The sequence below is a fragment of the Sapajus apella genome, unplaced genomic scaffold, assembly GCF_009761245.1.
Source record: "Sapajus apella isolate SASKATOON/1434 unplaced genomic scaffold, GSC_monkey_1.0 scaffold14, whole genome shotgun sequence".
NCBI classification, from domain to species: domain Eukaryota; kingdom Metazoa; phylum Chordata; class Mammalia; order Primates; family Cebidae; genus Sapajus; species Sapajus apella.
In genome coordinates, this window is record NW_022436954.1 from 12014420 (window position 1) to 12020512 (window position 6093).

The 6093-nt window shown below is 47.7% G+C and overlaps 1 long non-coding RNA gene across 1 annotated transcript in view; it reads left to right on the top strand.

Annotated features, from left to right (window-relative positions):
* LOC116554280 overlaps window positions 1-4293 on the top strand; it is a 25206-nt gene extending 20913 nt beyond the window's left edge. The window contains exon 3 of the long non-coding RNA XR_004270147.1: window positions 4160-4293. This is a non-coding gene — a long non-coding RNA (uncharacterized LOC116554280). The remainder of the gene's footprint in view (window positions 1-4159) is intronic.
* The last annotated feature ends 1800 nt before the right edge of the window (window positions 4294-6093 follow it).

Below are 6093 nucleotides of genomic sequence, written 5' to 3' on the forward strand. Positions count from 1 at the left end.
ACAGCCCCAGCCAGTGACTCCTCTCCTGCCACACTCCACAGCCCCAGTCACTGACTCGTCTCCTGCCACGCTCCACAGCCCCAGCCAGTGACTCCTCTCCTGCCACACTCCACAGTCCCAGCTAACGAATCCTCTCCTGCCACACTCCACAGCCCCAGCCAATGACTCCTCTCCTGCCACACTCCCACAGACCCAGCTGACGACTCCTCTTCCTTTAACACCGCCAACTTTCCTCCTTCTCGACAACATCATAATCCCCCACTGAAGGATCATAATCCTTAATCTGGCCTTCAAGGTCTTCAATAACAGGGATAAACAAAGTGAAACAGACAAGGCCCAAAGAGATCGTGCTAAATACCAGTTTCTAGCAGCAGCCATTTGCCAACCTAAAAAGCCTAGCTGTGGCACCCAGGGGCACAAAAGACCTGACAGCAGTGCACCTCCGAGGGCATGTTTCAAGTGTGGCAAGGAAGGCCATTAGGCATGTGCCAATCAATGGGCGCCAAAAAGCCCTTGCTCCATCTGCCAGCAGACAGGTCACTGGAAGTCTGAGTGTCCTCTCAACAGGCAGACAGAAAAGCCTGTACCTCCAACTTGTAACCCCTTCACCAAGACAAAAGATAAAAAATCGCTTGCACTCCCACAGTTCCATGGCTTAACTGCTGAAGACTGATGGGGCCGGGGGTCCAGGGCCCTGGGCTCCATCTGCCATTATTGTATGGTAGCCTAGGGTAACTCTATTACCAGCAGGTAAGCCAATCTCATTTTTAATCAATACCAAGGCCACTTATTTGGCTTTACTTGAATTTTAAGGACCGGCTCCTCCCTCACAGGTCTTCGTTGTGGAGGTTGATGAACTTATCTGGCATCCATGTGCCGCCAAAACCCTTACTTGTTCCCGATCTAATACCGTTTTCTCACATTCTTTCCTTATCATGCTTTGCTGTCCTTCCATTGTAGGCAGGAACCCCCATCACTAAAGGTCCCCTTATTTGCCAACTCCTCCAAGCTGCACACCTCCCAGCTAAAGCAGGGAGGACACTGCCGAGGACACCAAATAGGATCAGATGAAATCTCAAAAAAAGAAAAAAAAAAAGCAAAAAACAGAAAAGTCGACCAGGCAGCAAAAGAAGCCTCCCTTTCCTCTGCCCTTGCCTCTCTCCTCCTCATCACCGCCACAATCCAACCCCAGTATTCCCCCACCGAAAAACCTTCATTGTTACAACAAAAAGCCTCCTCCCAAGGAAACTGGATAGTCAAAAATCAAAAACTCATCCTCCTTCAAGAACAAACCAAGAACATTCTAACATCTCTTCACCAATCCTTCCCTGTCAGTGCACGCCTCCTGTACCTTCTCCTTCGCCCTTACTTCTCTGCCCCCCACCTATTTACCACACTAAAAGACATAACCTCAGACTGACATGTATGCTTTGTCACTTCCTCCCAAGGGACCCTCCACTCTCCTCCTATCCCTAAATATCACCTAAGAGGAACAGCCTTTCCCCATAGCATACCAAACATTAAAAGTCCTCTCCCCTCTTCCCATTCCCACAGGAAAAACAACAACAACAAAAGTCTTAACTCACCTATTCCTTGCTCATCTACAAGGAGAGTTTGAGTATCCACAGGACTCTATCAGCCACCTCACAAACTCTCTAAAAGAGGCCATCTCCCCATACAACCCCTATCAACTCCTTCCCCCAAATACAGACTCCAATTCTTCCTCAAGTTCCTAACTCTTTTAATAGTCAGCCCCGCCTCTGCGCTCTCAAAGTCCCTTCTCACTTTGACAAGACTCAAACAATCTCTCAATCTCTCTCTCTCTTTGTTATTGTACTCTAACCAACTCTTCACTTGCTTCCTGTTGCTGGACCTGTTTTTCCCTTTCCTCTACTGCCTACTCAGTTATCCCAGTTTCTCAGCCCTAGGACTATATTCCCATTTGCTTCTCACACACCATCCAAAAAGGCTCTGATTTTGTAGACAGAGCCCTGACCCTCACTGAAAACTATCCACTGTCCTCGCTAACAAAGCTACCAAACTTCTCTCCGTGTATACTGCCGATTATGAGCATGAAAAACTCCCTCACCCTGCCATCCAAAGTCCCACAATCCTACATACCCCCAAACTTGGCCAAGCCCCTTTATGTATCACCTCTTCCAGTCGACACATACATGTAGGCACTATCCCTCCCCCTGCCTGTGGCTCAGCTCAAACCATCTCCCATTCCTCTTCCCATACTTTACTCCAGGTAAATTGTTCAGCTTCCCCTGAAGCTAATGGCCTCTTTACCCAGCCCATCCTCAGGACCTCCCCTTCTGCCTCTTAAACATGGAAACCCCTTTCCCAGACAGGAGCTCTCAAAGGGGTCTCTCTCTCTCTCTGTCTCCTCCTCCTCACTCTAGGTTGCTAAAGCTGGACCAAGTCCCTCCAAACAAGGAACCTAAACACTCCAACACCTATTCTCAATCCACTTGTCTGTTTACATTAACACCGCAGGCATCTTATCTTCTTCCTCTGCAGATCCACAACCTACTTCTGTCTCCCTACCAACTAGACGGGTACTTGTACCCTAGTCTACCTTACCTACAACATTAACCTTATCCCTCCAAACCAAGAACTCTCTGTCCCTGCTACACTACACACCCATCCCCCACTCAAAATAGAATTCATTCCCTTATTAGTAGCCCTTAGAGTCACAACCAGTGTCAGGTTACAAGCAGGAAGCCTAAGAACCTCATTATCATATTTCTAGTCACTCTCCCAAAGCTTCCAATAATCACTAAAAAAAAAAAAAAACAACAAAAAAAAAAAACTAGCAAATTCTATCACTCACCTCCAAAACCAACTAGACTCTTTAGCAGCAACCACCCTACAAAAACCCAAAGAGGCCTAAGACCTCCTCACTGCTGAAAAAGGAAGTCTGTGCCTTTTAAATTAACAGTTTAAAACAATTGTTTTTAAACAAACAATGCTGTTTCTACCTCAGTGAATCTAGGTTAGTACAAAATGCTATCAAAAGGCTCAAAGAGAAATCCAGAAAATAAGAGAGAACAATTCTTCCGCTTGGCGCCGCTGCCTGCTTGGTCTCTCAGCTCTTGGGCCCTCTGGCTACTTCCCCTCCTTGGTCCTGTCATAACCCTCCTCCTCCTCTTAGTCTTTGGCCCTTGCCTCTTACGCCTCCTCACCCAGTTTCTACAGAAGCAAATATAGGCTTTTACCCACCGCACGATATAAGATGTGATGATGTTCCAAGACTACCAACTTACAAGCCAGCCTCACCTCACAAACATCCCCATTCAGTACTAAGCAGCTAAAAACAAACAATGTCCCCTTTCTCTTTCCTTTCATATATGTAACAAAAGACTGGAATGTTAGGGTCACATCAAGGCAAGCCCATAGACCCCCTCCTGTTCTCCTTGCTAAGCCCCTCTCACCAAAAACAGCCTCAAAACTTGTAAACAGGGCGCCTAGGTTCCAGCACAGGGTACACCCGGCTCTCAAACCCAGGATGTTGACCTGATTAAGCAGAATGTCAGCCCCTGAGAACCAAGATGCAGTTTTTCTTAGAATAGCACCCAGCTACCTGCAAACCCCCTATATAACCCCTATAGTCTGTAAGTCAGGCTGCTGCCTTCCCTACCTGTGGTGAGGCTGCCTGGCAGGTTGAAATAAATTTGCTAAACCTGACTCTAGGTCTGTCTCTCCCTCCTTTGGGTCAACCTTACAAGCTTCGAGATGCATATTCCTAGGGCCCATATCATCTTCTTCATCACTGCCATAAGCGTCTGCACATATTGATGAATATCTGGAGAATCGATTTATGACAAGGGCGTTTACTCCTCATGCATCCGCCGCTTCTTCGTGATTGTCCTGGTCGCAGGGGCCTATCCCATCTGCTGGGCATGCTGCCCCCTGGGAAGTGCCTGAATCTCCCCACTCACGCAACTAGCCTCAGCACCTCCTGTGTGCTGCAGTAGAGATCCCAGACTGCTGCCTCAGCGCCTACTCCGCAGCCATGATTTACAGGCGGGGACAGCCACATTCCTGCACCCCGACTTCCATCTCCGTTCCCCTCGAGAAAGCTGCCTCAGTGGCTCTGCCGCCAGCGTCCCAGCTCCTCCCACTCCTGAGTTGCGCTTTCCTGCTCCCTCTCCAGCCCTGCCCAGCCCAACCTACCAGAAACGAGGACGCTTTCGCTTCCCAATACTCCGGACTGGGCAAACCGGGAGAATAGAAGCAGGCAAGGACCGCCGTGGGCAGCGGGCCCAGTGAGACAGGGTCCTGCTCGCGGCGTCAAGGAGGAGTGCTGTGGCTGGGTAAGGTTGGCGCACTCCCTCGGCCTCGCCTTCCCAATCACTCTTTTCTTTCTTTTTTTTTTTTTGAGACGGAGTCTCGCTCTTGTTACCCAGGCTGGAGTGCAATGGCGCGATCTCGGCTCACCGCAACCTCCGCCTCCTGGGTTCAGGCAATTCTCCTGCCTCAGCCTCCTGAGTAGCTGGGATTACAGGCACGCACCACCATGCCCAGCTAATTTTTTGTATTTTTAGTAGAGACGGGGTTTCACCATGTTGACCAGGATGGTCTTGATCTCTTGACCTCGTGATCCACCCACCTCGGCCTCCCAAAGTGCTGGGATTACAGGCTTGAGCCACCGCGCCAGGCCCCAATCACTCTTTTCTATAAGCACGCCGGCAGGTGTCCCCAGCGCAGCCAATCCGCCTCCGCAGTAGGTGAGTTGCTGTCTAGAGACAGAAGACAAACTCCAGTATCTTTAAGTCCATTGGCCAGACGAGCCATTCGGCAGGTGAGCTCTATTCTCCGACCGAAGTGCTGGATCCCACGGAACTGGAGGGGAAAGTGCCTAAAAATCACGAGTGCAGGCTTCTGAGACTTGGTGGGAACGGACCTTCCTCTTAGCTGAGTTACTCTTTTATTTTCTTTCCTTTCTTTCTCTCTCTCTTTCCTTTTTCTTTCTTCTTTCTCACTTCCTTTCCTTCTTTCTTTTTTCATCTTTCTCTTTTTCATTCTTCTTTTTTCTTTCTTTCTTCTTTCTCTCTTTCATCTTTCTTTCCATCTCTCTCTCTCTCTTCTCCCTTCCTCCCTCCCTCCTTTCTTCTTTCTTTCTCTTTTGTCTGTTTTACATTTCAATCTGTATGCAAATAGTGGTTAAATGACAACAGGCTTAACACTTTCTAAAACATGGGTGTTAAGAATTGAAGATACTGATAAAATTTGTTTCCAAAAAGAATGCTTATACACTTGGTGGGAGTGTAAATTAGTTCAACCATTGTGGAAAACAATGCGGCAATTCCTCAAAGACCTAAAAACAGAACTGCCATTCAACCCAGCAATCCCGTGACTGGGTATATTCCGAAAGGACTATAAATCATTCTGTCATAAAGATACATGAACACATATGTTCCTTGCAGCACTGTTCACAATAGCAAAGAATCAACCTAAATGCCTATCAGTGGTAGACTGGATAAAGAAAACCGAGTAAGCGCGGTGGCTCTCGTCTGTAATTCCAGCACTTTGGAAGGCTGATGTGGGTGGATCACCTGAGGTCAGGAGTTTGAGACCAGCTTGACCAACATGGAGAAACCCTATCTCTACTAAAAATACAAAATTACTCCCGGCATGGTGGTGCATACCTGTAATCCCAGCTATCCAGAAGGCTGAGGCAGGAGAATCACTTGAACGCGGGAGGCAAAGGTTGCGGTGAGCCAAGATCATGCCATTGCACTCCAGTCAGGGCAATGAGCAAAACCTTGTCAGAAAAAAAAAAAAACAAAAAACAAAACAAAACAAAGAAAGAAAAGAAAACTGATTATACCATTGAACACTACACAGTCATAAAAAATAACGAGATCATGTCCTATGCAGGGACATGGATGGAGCCAGAGGCCATTATTCATGTTATCACTTACAAGTGGGAGCTAGATGATGATAACACATGGAACAACAGACACTAGGGACTTTTGGAGAGTGGAGGGTGGGAGGAAGGAGAGGATCAGGAAAAATAACTAATAGGTACCAGGCTTAACACCTTGGTGGTGAAATAATCTGTACATCAAATCCCCAGGACACAAG